Raw genomic sequence first — 21,686 nt, forward strand, 5'->3', positions numbered from 1 at the left:
TGATGAAAAAAATCCCCATCACAGTTGAATGAATGAGCTCGAAAAACATCTCCTCACTAGAAAGGAACTAGAAATAAATACAGACAGACAGGGCTATTTCAAGGTTGGTCATTCCGAAGTGTCTTGTCAGTCTTGGCCCTTCTAGTCCTTTCTCCACAGAGCCAGACAAACCTTTCTGAAACACAAATCTGGTTGTCGCTGCACTGCTAAAACCTGGCCAATGGCTCCCCTTTGCCTGCTGAATTCTAAACTTCAAGGTCCTCAGTATGGGGTGTTAGACATGCTCCATGGTGTAGACTGTGTTTACTTCCCAGCCTCACCTATCACTTCCCTGTCCCAAACATTGAGCTTCATCATATTACTTATTTCCCTGAATATAACTTGCTCTCTTGCTTCTGAAAATTAGAATATTAAAATGCTCTAACTATAAAGCAGTTCCCTTCTTTCGTTCCTTCCTTCCTGCCTTCCTGCCTTCCTGCCTTCCTTCCTTTCCTTCTTTCCTTCCCCCCTCCCTCCCTCCTCTCTCCCACCCTTCTCTCTCTCTCTCTCTCTCTCTCTCTCTCTCTCTCTCTCTCTCTCGTCTTTCCCCTTTCTCTCCACTCGGTTAATTACTATCTCAGGACTTAGCCTTACTATGACTTTATTCTAAGAAACTTCCCCAGACTCCTTAAGACTGTTTGGGCTCTCATAGCACTTAATATCTTCCAACCACATTAGGGTGTCCATGAATTTGTCACATCCACTCAGTTATAATGAGACTGTGTCTTGCTAGCCTTTTTTTTAAAATATATATTTTATTGATTTTTTACAGAGAGGAACGGAGAGGGAGAGAGAGTTAGAAACATCGATGAGAGAGAAACATCGATCAGCTGCCTTCTGCACACCCCCCACTGGGGATGTGCCCACAACCAAGGTACATGCCCTTGACCAGAAATGAACCTGGGACCCTTGAGTCCGCAGGCCGATGCTCTATCCACTGAGACAAACCGGTTAGGGCTTGCTAGCCTTATATTACAGAAACTAGTATAGCACATGGCCTAAAGTAGATGTATTCAATAAAGAATTATTAATTACATGAATAAACATTTATCATGCTCTTCGGGGATGATACAAAAAAATCCATTTATGTACTAGGTACATAACAGTTTTTTTTTAAATTGTTATGAAGACAGAGCATACTAAATTCAGAAGCCTAAAGTTTGTTCTAAGAGAGCTGTGGACAGCAAACTCCAGAATGATTTAGAATCTCCCTTGGGCGGGGGGGAAAAAAAGGACACGTATGTAATACCCTTTGTAATGCTTTAAGCAATAAAAAAAAATAATAATAAAAAATAAAAGTAAAAAAAAAAAAAAAAAAAGAATCTCCCACAGTATCATTTGGGAATGTAAGGAGATTGTTTAACATAACTATGTAGCATAGGTCCCCTTGGAACATGTCTATAAAAAGTATCTGCTTCCATTTTTAGACACCTAGCTTCAGCCCAGTGTGCTGCCAGGTACATGCTGTCTCTTGCTTTGCAGCCTGGGCTAGAGTTACACCCTCTGCATTACATTTCATACCCTTGATTATTTACATAATCCCTCTGGCTGTGCTGATCAATTTACAGACCAAAAGGAATCCCATTATCGGTGTACTAAGCCATATACTTGGCTGCCTCATACAGATGTGTTTTACCTGGATTATGTCTGGCAGAGCTGGTCCCCAAGTGGTGATCATGTCATTGTACTTAACACAAGATTTCCCTAGAAACAGTGGGATACCGGAGGTACAGGGAAATCAAGTCTGGTCAGCATAGTCATCCTTAATAACTTGTCTTCTTTCCACAATCTGTGATTTTAGAAATATATTAACATACAGCGTACTTAAAACTGTATGTTATAATCAAATGGTTTCAATGCCAGCCCCCTTTGGAAACTTTATACTCGTGCCAAACTATTGTACTGTGATAATTTGTGAAATATTAACTTTGAGAGGGATGATAGTCCCTATTTTGCCCAAATTATGCAGTTTGTTAGGTCTCTAAATATTTTGAAGGATACAATGAGCCACAATATTAACATTTTAAAATATATAAAATGTAAATACATAGATATTAGCAGAATTAAATTGGGAAAGAAGCTATTTATGAGTAGAGGGATTCAGAGTAAATCTTGGTGAAAATAGTCTGGGTTGCGGGCACATCCCCAGTAGGAGATGTGCAGGAGGCAGCTGATCGATGTTTCTCTCTCATCGATGTTTCTAACTCTCTATCTCTCTCCCTTCCTCTCTGTAAAAAATCAATAAAATATATTTAAAAAAATAAATAAATAAAATATATAAAATGTAAATACATAGATATTAGCAGAATTGAATTGGGAAAGAAGCTATTTATGAGTAGAGGGATTCAGAGTAAATCTTGGTGAAAATAGTAAAACAATTATGGTGGTTCCCATAGTTCATTTATATGTTTACAAGCTTATAGGTTCATAAAACAAAATAGTATTAGAACATTAGCATGCCTTAAATATGTCAAGAGAACTCATTACCATTTTACTGGTGCTCTCTAAATACATCTTCTGATACCAAGATGAAGAGAAGAAAGGTATTAGTACATCAAGTGGTTTAGTACATCAACGTTGTTCTACAAGAGACTTTTTACTTCTCAAATAGAAGCACTAAGCAGACTTCACAAAGATTTGTTGAGTACAGTTGACCCTTGAACAACATGGGGGTTAAGAAATTCTCATGTAACATTTTCCTTCCCTAAAATGTTCAATATCGCTTCCTCAGTATCCACGAGAGATTGGTTCCAGGACCCCCACAAATACAAAAATCTACAGATCCTCAAGTCCCTTTTAAAAAATGGTGCGGAATGATGCATATTTATTGGGGGAAAAATTTGTGCATTTAAGTGGACCTGCAGTTCAAACCTGTGTTGCTCAAAGGTTAACTGTACTTTTAGAGATTCAGGTTTTCCCATTTGTAAGGGCATGTTGTTAGAAACAGAAACAATTGAGTCTAATCAGAAAGTCATTATTTCCAATATGATCTCCACGTCAAATAATAGTTAAAAAACAGGGCGATCACTTTGTAAGTTATATAAATGTCTAATCAATATGTTGTATACCTGAAACTAATATAATATTGTATGTCAACTGTAATGAAAAGTAGAAAATTATTTAAAAACAAAAAGTTAATAAAAATATTCATTACTCATTATAATTTCTTTTTTATTAAAATATAAAAATCCATGCTAATTATTTTTTCAATTTCAGTAAGTCTTGGAGAAGTTCTGTTTCAAATTATTCAAATGTCTTAAATACAGATGCAAATGGAAGTTGATGTTCACAGATATGTCGAGTCTTGGGCAAGTGGGTCTGAGCTGGGAGTTAGGCGGGCACATGCTTTTAAGGCTGGTTCTACCTCTGACTATATGACTTTGAGCAATTCTGTGTTGCCTTTCACTACAGGATCACCTGCAGGATTTGTTAGGCACAAATTGCTGCTCCCAAATCCTAGAGTTTCTAATTTAATAGGTCAGGACAGGGCCCCAAAATTTGCATTTCCTACCAAGTTCCCAGGTATTACTAATGCTTCTGGTATGGGACAGGCTTGGAGAACCCATACAATGCACACACCTCCCAATCTGCTTCTCTTACTTAGGAGGGAAGCAGAGGGGTCACAATGGAATGCATCATGGCAGAATGTGTTATGGCCTTTAGATGACACTGTGGGAGTCGTGTGCATTCATAGGAAGGGGAGCAGGAAAGGGAGGAGGAAGAAGCACACCTCTGGATCCAGCTCCTAATATTCTTACTTTCATTATTCCATCAACAAAGATATGAGCCTAGCATTGGCAGGCAAAAAACCCAGAGTCTACAGAAGAGTGAAGAATGTACCAGAAATGTCCAATATATTCGCTAGCTGTCCATCTTTGCCCTGCCCTGTACTGTATCCGGGAGCTACACATTCCAATATTATACACAGTTGTAAAGAGGCAAAGCTGATCTGCAGTTATCCTGTTGGTACGAATATGAAGATGTTTCCTTACATACATAGTGAAAACCCTCAACAGCTTCATGTTCAGAAAAAACAAGGTTGGATGTATTTTTTAAATAAAGAGTTATGAAGAGTTATTATGCTTTAACTAGAATATTTTTAAATTTAAACATGAATAGACATGTTCTTTGTGATACATCTGAATGAATACTCACATTTATATGGTTAACTGTGGAATCACACATCGATGAAAAACATTTTCTGGTAGGAACACCTAAACGCAAAAGATTTAGTTAGCTCATAAACTTGGGAAGAAAATAAGGATGAAGCTTCCTTTTTATATTCTGAAACCCAAATCCCATTATAACTATTGCCATTAAAATAAAAATATGTGAAACAGAAGGTTTTTATATACCCTAACTGATGTATGACTTATAACAAGCAGAATTACACGCAATAAAATGCCAGTAAAACGTTGTCAGGTGCATTAATGAACTTCCTGTCATGGGATTTGTCTTGTAAAAGCTATTTTCTTTTAAAGAGAGGAGGCTGCATGCTTTTCTTATTGGCACATCATTCTCTGAATAGAACACTCCTTTGTTGCTGCAATTCATTGCCTCTTCACGGAGTTACTAGATAGTTCCGCATATTTATAGAGGCATGAATTACACTGCTGAAATAAATATTACAATGCTTCTCTATTCAAAGGACCTCAGGAGCAGGAATGTAACAAGGCATCTGCTTTCTCTGAAGAAAATTACATGAGCACTCTGTAATTTTCAATGGGAGGGAGAACAATTTGGGAACCTAGAACAAGTTTGCTCCATTCCCCCCCACCCCATCAAGATAATAAAGCTTATCTCCAAAAAATGAACATTCTCCAGAAGAGTTCTGAGGAATATAAAATAATAGTGCAATAAACTTGCAGTAAAAATTGTGCTGGTTTTTTTTGTAATGCTTTATAGAGCTTTGCAATTCTTGTATCATTCCAGGGACTAGGAAAATAAATAGTTGAATGTGAATATTTAGAATTTTGTTCATAATTTTATTTTCCAAGTTGCAACTTAAAAAAAATAATATAAAGCTGGTTTTCTCCGAATCCTTCCTCTATATTGAAAGGACACTCTTACTAACAATAAAATGAACTGAGTTTTCCCCTTCCTTCCTTGAAAGTAAAAATATACATCTTCTAATCAAGTTAGAAGACACATAGATGAGGATACTTTTTATTTTTAATAGAGGCAATTAAAATTGAGTTTTTCATTTTTAAACAGAAATGTATAAATGTGCCTATTGCAGATATAAAAGTCATTTTATGAAAAAAAATACAATCAACAAAGTTAATAAACAAGTAAAGGAAATGAACATTCTAACAAAGTAGACATGCAGTACTTTACAAAATCTTTTTTATAAACCTTTGTATTTTGTAAAAATATTACCTTTTTAAAATTTGATTAATAATTTACTTCTTTATTTGAATATCATTTTTTTAAAGTTGGTTATATACTCAGGTGCCATACCTTTAAAATATCCAAAAGCATATTTTATGTTTAATAAACACATACTTAAAAATTTTATAGTAGCTATGTAATATAACCATGCTGCCCAACACAGTAGCCACTGGTTACATGTGACCACCAATCACTTAAAATATGGCCAGCATGACTGAAGAATTGATTTTTAAATTTTACTCTTAAAAGATGTTAAATATACTGGGAACAACTTTATCAACTATAAATTTTATGAAATCTAATACAGATGAAGTATTTCTGATGAAAATTAAAATCTCTGAATTGAGATTTGTTTGAAGTGTAAGATACACACTAGATTTCAAAGACAGTATAAAAAATAAAGAAAAAAATAGAAAAGTAATGATTTTTATGTTGTTTACATGTTGGATTAATAATATTTTGGATATACTGGTTTAAATAAATTACATTTCTGGAATTTTAAAAATTCACCTGCTTTAGTATCTTTAATATGACTATTAGAAAAAATTAAAATTACACACACAGCTCGCATTAGGTTTTCAATGGAATAGCACTGATCTACATAGCAATTAAAACTTAATTTTTGCAGTTTATGAAGTCTATGGTCAATTATTACTACATGTATATTTTGAGCAAATCTATTTTGTATAACCACCACCAATCTAACCACAGGAGGTATAAGTTTCCCCTTACTTGTAAGGCCATTTCCAATGTTAGTAAGTGTTCACAGCCCATATTAGGTTAAATTTTTTAATGAAAATCTGAGTTTTAAAATTAAAGTATATTGCTGGCTCACAGTGTACAGTTATAAAGCTTGCTGACAACACAAGGGCTCCTAAATAAAAGACTCAGTGTGTACTCCACTCACATAGCCTTGGCCCCGGGAAGGGCCTGCATTTGTCTGGAGAATGCGGCTCCTTTCTAAGTGGTACAAAGACAGCATGAGCAGGCTAGCTCTGTATGTTTGTATCAAAATAAAATATTGCAATATTATAAAGTGCATTCTCAGAAAATTGTTTCCTGCTCAAATTATATAGGTAGAGTGCATTGATCTTCCTAAGTGATGTGCAGGAAGAATACTGCTATCTGACACTTGCCAAAGGTTTTATTATTCTCCCAACTTTCACATATATTCTATCAGTATTTTCACTTTTCCCCTCGCAAAACTATAGCTCTGGTAACTCATGATGCCTCACAGACATAAACACTGCAACTAAAATTGAATAGAACACTTATAGGCTAAGAACAGATTATAATGCGAAGAATTAATTCAACCATATTTTTGATTTCTAAAATTCAACTAGAATGAAAAAAATATTCAATCATGTTTTATTCTTCAATTTATATGTTTTAAAGGAGCCAAAACCTTAATGGCAATGTAGTTTACTCCCACCAAAATTTATTTATAATAATTTTTAGTCCTATACAACTTATTTCAGTAAGCCTATGAAAAAGAGTTCTCCCTTGAAAATATTCCTGTAAATTAGAACACCTTTGTGAAACAACTTTACATTGCAGGCAATTAAAATCAATTCTTAGTTACTGATAAACACTGTTTTCATGCTATATATTTTACTTAAACATAGGAAAAAAACAACTTAGCTAATGCTTTTATAAAGCTAGAGGGCTCTAAGGAGAATATCTTTACGGTAATTCCTTAATATCCCTTTTGGAAGAGTATTAGTCATTTCTTATTCAATGTAGATTTCTTAAGTAGCTGACATTTATTTTGTTTCTTACCACCTGATCTTGGTACCTTAAAATCTGTTTTTCATTTGTTTTACATTTATTCATGTTTTAATGGCTCCTAGTGATTTTCAACTAGAATTTTCCTAAGGAGTGAGTTTTAAGATCTTTCTACATATTGAGTATTGTTTGTATTGATGTTGTTTTTTAAAAAAATTCTATTTGTTAAACAGTAATGAATCACTCGATTGATTATATTCTTAACTGTTACTAATTTTAACCATTGAATTGGCTTAAAGTTCCCCTGAATACAGTAAGTGGTATGTATATTTAATTATAAGAAATATGATGCCTCTCTTTAGATGCTTTTATAAATAGTATATTTGTTCATTGAAATTAAGGCCAGGCCTACACCACATAGATTAAAAAAAAAACAATTAAAATTTTATTTTTCAATTACAGTTTACATTCAATATTATTTTATATTAGTTTCAGTTGTATAGCATAGTGTTTATATAATCATATACTTTACAAAGTGTTCCCCCCAATATTTCAAGGACCCACCTGGCACCATACACAGTTATTACAATATTATTGACTATATTTCCTATGCTGTACTTTATATCCCTGTAACTATTTTGTAACTACCAATTTGTATTTCTTAAACCCTTACCTTTTTCACCCAGTTCTCCCACCCTCTCCCCTCTGGCAACCCGTCAGTGTGTCCTGTGTCTATGAGTCTGTTTCGATTTTGTTTGTTTACTTTGTTCTTCAGACTCCACATATAAGTGAAATCACATGCTCTTTGTCTTTCTCTGACTGACTTATTTCACTTAGCATAATAAACCACAAAGATTTGAAGAATGCAATGTTTTACCTTCATAACAAAAGTTGGCATCACTACCTATACTCAAAAACAAAGTTTCCTTTTGGAGTACCAAACCACGCCACAGCTTCCAGGTTATGAAGGGATTGGAGGTAATGGATCCATATATTTTATATTTATTTCTTCTCATGTTTATCAAATCATTGTGGTCATCAAATGAGATTATTCAGGCACACATTCTATCTACATTGATTTGAGGGCAACTTTAATGAAACATGACAAAAAGGGAATTTATTTTAAAAGTAACATCATGAATTCTCCCAGAACTATTACACACACTACTCAGTCTATAAGTCATGTAATGGGCATTGTCATTTTGACATGTAGAACGTTTCTCTTCTTCCATCACCTTTGAATTAATTGGGTTGTAGAGGGTAGGGCAAGGGAAAGAGGGGTGGAATATGGAACGTGCGATGACTGCCATTGCTACTTGTATCATTGGGACATTTTGAAGTCAGGTTGATATTAACCTAGTAAGAGGAGCCCCACTGACTTTCTGTCTCCTCCAGACAATAAAACAACATAATTGCATCTGCGCCCCTCTTTGTAATTGTTCTCCTATAACAAAGATTCAGAACTAACGACAGATTCTAATTAACTCAAATTAGACTCATGAGAGAGATGATAAGTACTCCAACATGAAGATTTAAACATGAATCCTAATTTTAAACCTCAACGATGTTGGGAACAAGGAAATAGATGTTAAAGGAACAAATTGGGCCGCTCACTACAGATGTTAGAAGTTAGCAGTAACCAGTCAATGGCTTTAACCAATTTGAAAGCATGCTCCTCACTGTCTGCAAGGAAGGATTGCAGCACCTAAAGGATAAGAGACCACATTGCAAAATGGCATTAAGTCCTTTCTTGCCCTTGATTCTGCGTTTATCATTAGTTGGGGATAGGAAGGGTGGGAATGGTGGAAATAGGAAAATACTTTATTGATTTAAACATTCATCGATTTAAAAACTTGCTTGGCATATTTTTGAAAGTTAGTGTTACAACATATTATTAGAGCCATTTTGAAAAATATATAATGAGAACTTTGGTATTAATGATATTGTTTGAGAAAACCATTTATTTTAGATGTTTATTAATGAAATTCCTTATTGAAAAGGTGCAAATTTTCTATTTTTCCATAATTTACATCTCATTAAAATGTTACTTTTATACTAAATGTTTTACTTTTACAAAAGTGTTGCTTCTAATGTTCACTAATTTCTCTGCATTCTCAGTTGTTTACTATGAAAATAGGCTGCAGACAACTGATCTTCAAACCTCAGAGGGAAGGCAGGAAAGGATGGGAAGAGGGTGTTAAGAGATCAACCAAATGACTTGTATGCATGCATATAAGCATAACCAATGGACACAGACAATAGCGGGTGAGGGCCTGTGCTGGGAGGTGGGAGCAGGCTGGGAGAGGTAAATGGGGGGAAAAGGAGAAATATTTAATACTTTCAACAATAAATAATTTTAAAAAAGATAATAGTCTGTAGAGAAAGGTGATCTTTCTTAGTGTTGCAGATTCTCCTCTAGCAGTCACATTGTTTGAAATCCATAGTATGATAAAATGATTCATTAGTATGAGTTTGTAATTCTAATCTTTGTTATATAAAGGATTTAAGATAGCAAAAAAATAAAATAAAATAAAAATTCATCATAATAAAATGTAGAGCAACCCTGGCTGGTATAACTTGATTGGAAAGTCATCTCATATACTGGAAGGTGGCGGGTTTGAGTCCCAGTTGGGGTGAGTGGAGGGGATGGGAGGTTCTAGAGGGGGGGCAGCCAGTGGATGTATCTCTCTCACATCAATGTTTCTCTCTCTCCCTTCCTTTCTCTAAATGTAATACAAAATTAAAATATAGAGCAATTTGATTAAAGTTTAAAAGTCAAAACCATATGAAGGAAGAAAACTAGCCCTAGGGCTTAGTGGATAAAGCATAGGCCTGTGGAAGGTCCTGGGTTCATTCCGGTCAAGGGCACATGCACAGGTTGTGGGCTTGATCCCCAGTAGGGGGCGTTCAGGAGGCAGCCGATCAATGGTTCTCTCTCATCAATGATATTTCTATCTCTCTCTCCCTCTCCCTTCTTCTCTGAAATCAATAAAAATATATTTAAAAGAAAAGAAAAAGAAAACTAAAATGAAGGCTGTATGGATCAGACCAGGGGACATTTAATCAAATATCATGCTGAGAGTTTTCTGCAAACCAAAGTGAAAAGGGAGATAAAGTGGGCTGCATGGCTCTCGTTATTAAAAAAGATGGAATCACATTAGTTCCTCAAAGGAAGCAATGTTTTCAAGAAATAAAGTCTTTGAAGTCTTTAGATTGGGAACCCATACTGTGGCTCACCAAGCAATGATTTCCTCAACAAGTCTGCAGTTTATAGATGTTTGTTACATTTGTAAGAAAAATTTGGATTGATATCCCAAATAGTACTAAAAAAGAGAGTTTTGGTGTAGTGTCTTAGTCCAATTTGTCCCTTCATGATTATTAGGCTCATTTTGGTTGGTTTCTAATCCCTGCCTTCCTCTCCCCTTTGCCCACAGAGGTAGCAGTGAGCTCTAGGTCTCTTCTCCAACACGCCAAGTGGTATGTGACATCAAAAGCCAGTCGCAGATTCAGGCCAGCATAAACAGATTGATTACCAAGAAGGTACAAAAACATTCAGACAACCTGCTCCTTAAATCTGGTGAAATTCTAGCTCTCTATCCTTCTGGAGGCCCCTGTAACAACAGTTTTGAGGATTTCGTTGAAATTAGGTGAGTCCTCTATGTTGCCCAGGGGCTATGGGCAAGAACAGGAGTCCTAGGACTAGGGCACTGCTTTGAAGGACATGGGTGGGGGCAGGGCAGGCTGACCAGATTCTCATATCATCTTTACAATGGGAAAACGTATGTCAAACATTTCTTCTGTTCTATCACAGATGGAGATGGCAATATTAGAAGTCACTGTTATTAGAAGTCATACAATACCAATTAGGGTCTTTCAAATGCCATCTATTTACCCTAATTAAAATACTTCTAATAATGCTAATAATCCATTCTCGCATCTAGATTATAGTTAATTTATCTACCCACATAGCACACTATCTATGCTGACGTATTTAAAATAAACTGTAAATAGCATAACAGGAATTGTCACAATCTACTCATCAGAAGATTCAGGCTTTTCCTAAGATGTTTTTCCCTTGAATATCTGCTAATACAGCATTCTTCTTTATTAATACACAACAAATACACGGTGAATCTATAGCCCTGGCCAGTGTTGTTCAAAAAATATCCTTGGGTGAGGATTAACAACAACAAAAATATAGGTTTATATTTGTGAGTATATGAGACAGAGTTTATTCTTATTTATTAATTACTGCATTATTTTCCATTTGAACAACTCTAAACCTACTTTTGCCCCACCCTGTATTCAATTTGTTAGAATAAATATAAGCACTCTTCTCTTTAGTACCTTACGCATAGTGTTTTTGTTTCAAAATTATTTCCCATATATCATTTAATTAATCCACTGAAACCTTGTAAATTGGAATACAATAGTGACCATTATCTCCATCATACAAAAGAAAACAGAAGGGCTCACCTTTGTAAAGTGAAGTATTCAGAGTCACACAGCGAGTCTTGGCAGAGCTGGCCTTGCTAGTCTTGTGGTTTTCCATTGTGAAATTTTTCTAAGTGATCTTTTTTAATGTTCCTCCGTTGTTTTTCCAGGAAAGCTTACAAGAGAGGTGAACTCCTGTTCTTCTACCTATTTCACCTCCTCTAGTTATTCAATAAAATGATTTTAAAACATTCTCTTTGTCTGTGTAGGAGTATGTTTTTAAGTTCTCTGATGATTCCTGAAAAATAAAATAAAAAACACACCCCACTTCTTCAATATGGAATTTAACTGTAAATTGAACTCTAGTTTTATTTAGCAAAGTTTGAGTGGTAGCCTGTGCTTCACATAAGTCACAAAATATTTACCACATAATAAGCCTAATTTATATATAAATGGAAATTTTTGTCTGCTTATTTGGGAGGAATTAGAAAATTGGAGTATTTCAGACAAAATTTGTAAACGTATTTTTGTTCTTCAGTTAATCATTAGATCAAATATGTCTCAATCTATAATTCAGCTCTCCATTATCAATATTTTCTTGGAAACAAAATTAGCTCCTTCTAAGGAAATAATATTCTTCATGAAAACAGCACTAAACATGAGTCAGACAGAATGAGTTTGCTTTGTCCTATTTCTGCCCATTACTTGCTAATTGACTTTGCCTTGTTTCTATTAAATCTGGAATGAAATGTCTGAGGAGGGGCAGTAATCTGAGAACCTCATAGTGTTTTATGAAAGTATAAAAAAGGCAAATAAGTCAGTGTTTTTGTTTTCCTGACAGAGTCTTGCTTCTTTGTGCTTCAACTCAGGCATCCCCTCCTTTGAACATCCAGCCCTTGCATATACCCTCTGAGCTCACCTTATTGGATATACTCACCTTTGTTTATCTCTGTCATTGCATTTACTCTATGTAGTACCTGCCTAATTTTATGCCTCTCCCAAAATACAGGTAGCCCACGGAGAATAAGGACAATATTTTATTAGTTTCTGCAGCCACTAAAAGAGCAGTGCTAGTTACAGGGTAGAATTCAGGGGTGGGCAAACTTTTTGACTTGAGGGCCACAATGGGTTCTTAAACTGGACCGGAGGGCCGGAACAAAAGCATGGATGGAGTGTTTGTGTGAACTAATATAAATTCAAAGTAAACATCATTACATAAAAGGGTACGGTCTTTTTTTTTTTTAGTTTTATTAATTTCAAACGGGCCGGATCCGGCCCGCGGGCCGTAGTTTGCCCACGGCTGGGTAGACCCTTAAAAAAAAAAAAGTTAAATAAATGAAGAGAATGCAATGGAATGGAAGAAATATTTACTCATTGATTTTGCAAGGTTGTTGTGAAGATCAAAACTAGTAATGTGTGTGTGTGATAAGTTAAATTTTTAAAACTTAAGTAGCACGTACAGTTTCCCTCAGCTTGCAAAGCTTTAAGAAATGATTGGTGAGTTAAAATTAAACTAAACAAATCGTTAAGCTATTTGTCATGAATCTGTGCCTGACCAGACGTCTGTAAATGCTGACCTTGTGCAGATTAAATCTAAAAGCCCTGGAGTGATGTTGTCTATCTTACAGTTCACCCTCCTTGTCGAGGCCCCTGCTGAGGTTGAGAACCATGAGTGTCAGATTCCCAGACCCTAAGGAGCTATGACAGGTAACCAAATGGGAAACTGATGGCTGCCTTGGGCTCACGGAGACCTGTGTCTAACAGGGCAGACTTGTCACTAGACCCTTTAGAGGGGAAATGAAGCGATGAACTAATGCTGGGCATCGGAGGCGCCAGGTCCTGACAGGCTAAGGTGTGACCTGCTGAATCCTAACCATCCCAGACATCTTTAGAAGAATAAGTGAGCTGGGCGATGGCCAGGGGCAGGCAGGGTTGCAGGGGAAAGGAGCTGTATACAGAGCCCACAGAGAGTAGAAAAAGAAAGGGCAAGTGAGATTACTGGTCATCTGGTGTCTTAGATCCCATGCAAAGCAAACTTCAAGCACAACAGCAAACACAACCTTTGAGCCTTACTGTCTCCAAAGAGTATTTACCAAGTGCTGTCTGGCTTGATCTCCCAGATTCGGTTAAATATGCATTTTCCTAATGTTGTGTTTCTGACTTTCTTTCTTTCCCTTTTTGTTATTGTTGATATTATATATTTTTTAAAAATTAAAACCTTATTTGCTCTAACAATATAATTCTGACCCCAAAGAAAGAAAGAAATAAGAGTGAGGAAAAAGGGAAAAAATTCCACAGAACATTTTTTAAAAGATTTTTCAATAGGGCAATAATGTAACTTGACATTTATGAGTATAATATATTATTAAATATATCTGATTCTTTGATCACATTAAATATATACATATAATTTTATACATTATTTTTCCATTTTAAAACACTGATATTTATAAATTGGCAGGCAATTCATTGTAATCTTGCCATTTTATAAGCTAGCTTTTATTAAGATAAAAAAGGCTTAAATACATTTTATTTGGTGACTAAAGGCATACAAACATATCAAAGCATTTAAATATATCATTGTACTTTATTATATTAACGGGTAATGAAAATGGGAAATTATAAATGAGCTGAAAGGTTTTTATGCCTTTTTATGTCCTCTTAATGTGGCCACTTCATCACATTTTATCACAGTTCTTTGTTTAAGTGGCCAATACTCCAACTGAATCAAAGATCTAGGAACATGTTCATCCTGGAATTTCCAGCACCTCACACAATGCTTGGGGCATCATAGGTTCTTAATTAAAGATATTTAATGGATAAAAAGATGAATAGAATTAATGCCTCACACATATCACGCTGTTTGTTTTGCCATTATAGTTTTAGAATGATAGAAATTAATTTTTTAAAACAGACTACACACCTCTTACTTTTTACATATTGAAACTAGTCATAAAAGTATAAAATATATGAAAAGCTAGATTCTATAATGGCTAACCACTGGCAATGAATATTTAATTGATCACATATTTTCAGCTCTATGAGAGTTAGAAAGTAACAAGTTCTCATTGTTAAATTCATATACATAAGTTGGGCATCATGTTCATAGTATTAGCAATTCATACTCCCTCTCTCTTTTTTTTTATTCCATAATCACAAATACTTTGTAAGGTCCCAGAGTTCAACAAATAGCAATACCATGAAAAATTAAAGTGCTCCCTTTAAGTGAGAGAGCCTTTTTGGGGAAATGCATACACACACACACACCCACACACACACACACAGAATAGTGATTTACTCACAAAATACATAAAGCCGTTCTCTGGATTTATTTTAGGTTAATTGACAAAGATAAAATAATCATTTTCCTGTAGCAGAAATTAATGAAGATATTCATCTCCTTGTTTCATTATTTGGTTTTAATTACAATTTTTGGAATAGATTATCTGAGAGGAAATTTGCAAACCTTAAAATCTATCCTTTTAAAGTGTGTGATTCAGTGGTTTTTGGTAGAATCAGAATTGTGCCACTATCATCACTATCTAATATTAGAAGATTTTTATCACTCCAAAAAGAAAAACCTGTATTCATTAGCAGTCACTTCCTATTCCCTCTCCCCCAGTCCCTGGCAATCACTACTCTATTTTCAGTCTCTCTACAGATTTTCCTATTGTGGACATCACACACAAAGACTGTTTATCTTGAAAATACTATTTATTTTAAAGATTTAGATGCCAAACAGAAACACAACTGAATTGTGTTTTAAGTGATTGGGTTGATTATATTTAGATTACCTCCTCCTCCTCCTTTTTATTATTATTAATTTGAGAAAGAAAAAAACCCACATCAATTTGTTGTTCTACTCATTTATGCATTCATTGGTTGATTCTTGTAGTGCCCTGACTGTGGACTGAACCCCAACCTTGGCATACCAAAATGGTGCTCTAACCAACTGAGTTACCTGGCCAGGGCTTGTGCATATTTTTGAACTTAATAAACTGGTATAGTCTACCCTTTGACTCCTCTGCATCTATACACATCTGTATATATTTTTAAATTCCCATAAAGCAAAAGGTATGCTCTTGTCTAGAAGATGATGCAATTGTGTAATAGTTTTTTGCTCTCCCCTCTCTCTGGAAAAAGGGAGATACAGAGTCCCAATAGTGTGTCCATCTCCAGGAAGTCATGGTATCCAGCTCTGGGTGATGTTAATTACTCCTCAAATTTTGTTAGTATTACCTGGAGATAAACATGAAGTCTACATTGTAATAGAGTCACCACCTAATACATCTCATATACAGGATATCCAGTCTGAAGTGTACCATTTGTCCTCAGGTGACCGGATTTCTTTAGTGATCTTATCTGAATTTTTGTTTCTGAAGGATCTGAATCCTCAGAAACCTGCCTTTTCATGGTTGCTGTAGTTTTCATGGACTTTTATTTTTGCACATGGAAGTATTAATGATGCTCTGAGAATCCAGTCAGTGTGCTCCTGCCTGTGTTCACAGTTTAGAAACTACTCAAGTGCCATGTGGACAATTGACATTAATTTCCCCACGGAGAACAGAGGTTTGCTCCCACACCCCAGAGGTCTGCGCTGTGACCCTCCTATTGGAGCCTGTGGAGACACCATGCGCTGTCAGAGACACTGAGGATCTTAGGCCCTGCAGCTGTGGGTCTGCAAGTGGAGGAACACCTTGCCCTGCAGCCTGGACTTGCTGCAGAGCCTTCCCTTGCTCTGGTCCCCACTCAAACTTGGCCATTTGAAGGGTAACTCTTAAACGGGGGTAGTAGCTGGGAGGGGACACTGCCTGCTTCACGCTGGTTCTACAAAGTGAGTGCTGAAAACAGCTAGCCAGTGAAACAAACTGTGGTTGCCCACAGCATGGCAGCCATGGCTGGGATGATGACACCCACAGAACCAAACAAATAGAAAGAGCATGCTCCTTGCCCCTGTTTTTGCCTGTCAGTCTCTTGTAGTGCCCCTATTGGTAGAATCTAAGAGTATTTGCATATCAGCAATCTCAGCACCTCAAAGCAAGTATAGGAGGATGGGTTTGGAGATGAATCCGCAGTAGGCTAGTAATCAGCACAATATGAAATTGATAATCAATTTAGTCTACAGAAAAACATGTATAAAAGCAATTTGAATTGGCTTATTTTCTTTATAATAAAACTAGTATGTTTTTACTTACATGAAAAAATTTTAGAAAAATAATAAAATAAAAATCACCCATAATCTGACCATTTAAAGAAAAACGTTGGTACCCCTATCGCCTTTATTACACACACACACACACACACACACACACACACACACACACCTTTATATTTGCAAAAAATGGGACCATGCTCTACATGCAATTTTTAAAACCTACTTTTACACTTAGCAATATAATATACTGTTAGCATCTTTACTTGTCTTTAAATAATTCACAACATCAATTGTCCACATGGGATATCAGTGTATCTCTATCACATGCAGCAATACATTAGAAATCATTCCCTCGTTTTGGACGTTTTAAATAACTTGTATTTAGTACTGTGATAAATATCTTTCTTCTAAATTCTTCACAAAAATGTGTTGATATGCTGTATTTTGGAGAAGTGTTCACATTACTTGTGTTTGAATCTTAATGATACTGTGTCTGTATATAAGTCCCTGAAAATAGGGTTTGTCACATATAGTAAAGCAATTTCTTGAATGGTAGGTCAGATGCAACTCCCTTCCTGTTCTTTCCTCCTGCCCTTCTTCCCTCCCTCCCTGTCTTTTTCTTTCTTCCTCTCTCTCCCTCTTTGGTCAGTGGGGTTATTGTGTTAGGCTGAAGCTTACTTGGATTACTGCACATTCAAAAATGCATCTAGGGCAGTGGTTCTCAACCTGTGGGTCGCGACCCCTTTGGGGGTCGAATGACCCTTTTCACAGGGGTCGCCTAAATACATCCTGCATATCAGATATTTACATTACGATTCATAACAGTAGCAAAATTACAGTTATGAAGTAGCAACAAAAATAATTTTATGGTTGGGGGTCACCACAACATGAGGAACTGTATTAAGGTCGAGGCATTAGGAAGGTTGAGAACCACTGCTCTAGGGAGAGATTTTTTTAGTGTGGGTAGTGTTGAGAACAGCTGGGATGGAGACAGAATGAAATGGCAAGGATATTTTACATAGATATAAATGGAACTGCTTAGCACAAAAAAAACTTAGAATGTTTTGTGCTAGGAGAATAAATTGGAATTGAGTGGGGTTTTTTTCTTTGCAAATATTAAATGCTAAATCTTAAAACCATCTGTGCTCTTTCTGAAAGTTTAAATTTTAAATGTAGGTAAGTCAAAGTGAAAAAAGTCTTGGGGAGAGGTGGTGTTGTGTTGCCAAGCAACATTGCTAATCTAAGATCTCTCAATGAAGAGGCATAAAATTTTGGCTACAATAAATGTGCCCCCACAAGCAAGTGAGTCAGCACCAGCTATTTCAGGAGGACATTGTAGGGAGCCCAAAAAAGTCTCCAATAAGGATAAAATTGTCTTCGAGCTGTTTTGTCTTTCCTTCAAAACGCAAACCCTTATACCTCAACTCAGTGGTGCCCAGATCAGATATAGTCACAGAGCTAACATGTACCCTCTTTCCTCCTATGAAGGTCCTCACTATGAAATGAGAGAATTGCCTCGATATGCAGAGGCTAGGAGCCCATGCCCTTACTCAGAGGACAGAAGCCCATGGCTGGAGTCTACTGACTGGGAAGCAGGAGTCTCATCCACAACGTGGTATCAGACAGAAGATCAGGAAGAGGATGAGACAGCTTGCCTGTGTTCTTGTTCCTGGAAATGTACCATTTAAACTCAGATGATCTCTTTCTTGTTTGCCCAACATCAGTTCCACCCGTCATTTTGTTTGTTTGTTTGCTTTCCCCCCCAAACTACTGCTTTGGAATGGAGTTTTGTTGAAGATAAGGACTTGCTATTTTCTGTGTAATGAGTCTGGTCAACTGGAAGCTCTGGAATTTTAAGGAAATGATTCAAAATTGTTAGCTGGGGTTTCCCCCCACTATGAGCTAAAGAAAGTTAAGCCTTGATTTCCTGATGGAGAAAAATGACCCGGAAGAACATCCTCTTCTCTGACATAAGACTGGCAAGAATGAGAAGCCAAGAATGGGTAATGAAACTCACATCTACGCATTGATTTATTTTTTCTCCAAAATGCATGCACCTTTTCTAGCTGTTCTTGAGTGAAGATGCAGAACGTGATAATTGTTGGCCTGGAAAATTGTGGTTGGATTTAGACCCTGGAGGGAATCTCTGCTACCTAACAAACATTTTTAGTTAAGTTTAGTTAAAGTGGAAAATACTTTGGGGTTTTAGGGTTTGAGAAAGCAGTTCCCTCTCATTTTAATTATTCTTTCTTATTTGAATATCTGTAACTTCTTATGTTGATAAGTTATGTTATTTGGGTTAGTTATAATAAATGTGGGTGACTTCATTAACTACATAGGTTTGATAGCCTGTTACTGTTGTTATTGTTATGGCAAATTATAGAAATAGTACCATCACTGGAGATACCGTCACCTAAATAAAGGATAGCTAGTAAGAATTCGAGATATAATTTGGAATGTTTTTGAATTTTATAGAAACATTTCAATGGAGGAACTATGAGCTTATTATTTATTTTATTGAGGTGCTGAACTAACTACTGCTATTTAATGCTAAACTAACTACTCATCTTAAAATCATAAGGATTATTATGGTTTTTAGGTCATATGTTTACTGTTTTAAATTGTTACTGCTCTCCAATAATTATTTCCCTTATTTTTTGGTAGAATTTTATAACACTTTTAAATGATTTAAAAGTAATATTAACTGATTTTAGAAAATATGGAAACACAAGAAACACTTAAGAAGAGGGAAAAAATCCTCTGCATTCTTAGCATTCAATGGTTAATTTCCTTCCCCTTTTTAACTCTTACTAAATGTTTTTTATCACAATAAAATGTTTTTCTTTGTCCCTTATGGCAGTTTTTTTTATATCCCCTCTCTTTCATACTCTATGATTACCATATACTTCTATGCAATATTTTTATATACAGCGTATATAATGTATATAAAATACTATATATTTTTAATTATTTGGAAAAGAAACTAATTTGTTTTTTTTTAATCCTCACCTGAGGACATGCTTTTTTTTTTAAGTGATATTTTTTTTAGAGAGAGAGAGAGGAAGGGATAGGGAGAGAGAGAGAAATACATCGATGTGAGAATGAAACATCCATCTGTTTCCTAGAGGGACAATGGGAGACAGCCAGAGTGGCTGGAGAGTGAGAAGGAAATGACAAAAAACAGCCAGAGAAGGACACACCCAATTCTGTGTATTAACTCTGCCCGAGTCTTTGGCTGATTTCTGAACTATGCTTATATGGAACGAACCAAAAGGTAACTGAAGTGAGAGCCTACCTGCTGCCCAACCCAGGCAAGATAGAGTGGTCAGTTTGAGTCTAATCAAGCTAATTCTCTGATTGAGTATAAGCAGCAATGTTCTTCAGGGTGGCAGGCTGGGCTAGAATGGAATGGAGTATACAAATCTGCCATGCTCCTTTAAAAGAATTATTAAATTCAGGTCTTCATTTTTCTGGTCTTGTACATATTTTCAAAAAGGAAACCCAATATTAGGGTGTTGAATTAATTTATATTTTACTCTCTGAACTGTTTCTTAAGAGACATTTGATGTTTAAGGAAATATTGTGATTTTTTAAAAAATAATAAGCTTTTGTCAATACTATTTCTTTGAGGTAGACACTTTATACAGTCAACAGGAAGCAGAGTGATACAAGTGAGTCTGAGAGGGGACCTGTGACTGCCCAACCAATGGAATATGGCAGACTTTCAAGTCCAGGTCATAAAAAACTTCCAGTTGGCGCTCTCTCTCAGGATGTTTCCCTTTGGAATACAGTCCCCATGTAGTGAAGAAGCCCAGGTTATATGGAGAAGCCACATAAAGTGTTTCAGTTGAGAGACCCAGCTAAATCTCAGTTTCAGCCATCATCACCCTCTGGAAATGTGCATGAACACACCTGCAGGTGATCTCAGTCCCAGGCTTTGAGTGTTCCAGACATTGTGGAGCAGAGACAAGCTGTCCCCAGTGTGCCCTGACCAGCTTTCTGACAAAGAGAAACCAAGAGAGATAAAAATTATCATTGTGTTAAGCCACATTGGTGTTTTGGAGAAATTGGCTATGCAATTTGTATATCAGACTTGAACTGGTAGAATGGGAAGAGATGGAAAATTCCAGTGGGCTGATGAGTAAATGAGCATTTAGGTGGGAGAGACAGTGAGCTTTGGTGACTCTTTCAAGAAATCAATTTGTTGGGGAAACAAGATACCCCTACTTCTCACTGCCTAAATAGAGAATAGCTAGTAAGAAATCAAGATCTTGGAAAGCATTTATTTTTCATAGGAAAGGCTTGATTAGGTTGTATGCTGAAATAAAAGAGCTAATAGAGACAGGAGAATGTTGAAGATGTGTGTGTGTGTGTGTGTGTGTGTGTGTGTGTGTGTGTGTGAGAGAGAGAGAAAGAGAGAGAGAGAGAGAGAGAGAGAGAGAGAGAGAGAGAGAGAGAGAGAGAGAGTTTAAGAAAAAGATCCCCCAGGAAGATAGAGAAGTAGAGAATCTATGGCACAGTAGAAGCATTAACCACACATACACACATACAAGGGGGTCCTCACCAAGTGAGGTCAAATGTTACTAGCTGCAGATTTGCTTGTTGTAGGTGACTCAAGTAGTCCTCCCCACTGATTCTAATGTCCTTTGCCAAATTCAAGGTCAGTATGTTTGTGAAGAAAAAGGCAGTGCCAGGACTAAAGAAAAGTAGTAAATATTTTGGGGAGTGGGATAAGCAACCTGCTTGGTAAAATAATTAAAAGTGGTGTGAAGGCTCAGAATGTGGGATATTTCTTAGGTCTCATTTTAAATTCTTTTATTTCTGTATTTCTGAGCATTTCCCCCTCAATATGACATTTCCAATATTCTCTCTTCCAGATAATTACACAAATTCTATACTTACATACCTGTAGGTTACTTTATATGATCAAATTATAAATAAT

This window comes from Myotis lucifugus, unplaced genomic scaffold (assembly GCF_000147115.1).
Source record: "Myotis lucifugus unplaced genomic scaffold, Myoluc2.0 scaffold_31, whole genome shotgun sequence".
Taxonomy (NCBI): Eukaryota; Metazoa; Chordata; class Mammalia; order Chiroptera; family Vespertilionidae; genus Myotis; species Myotis lucifugus.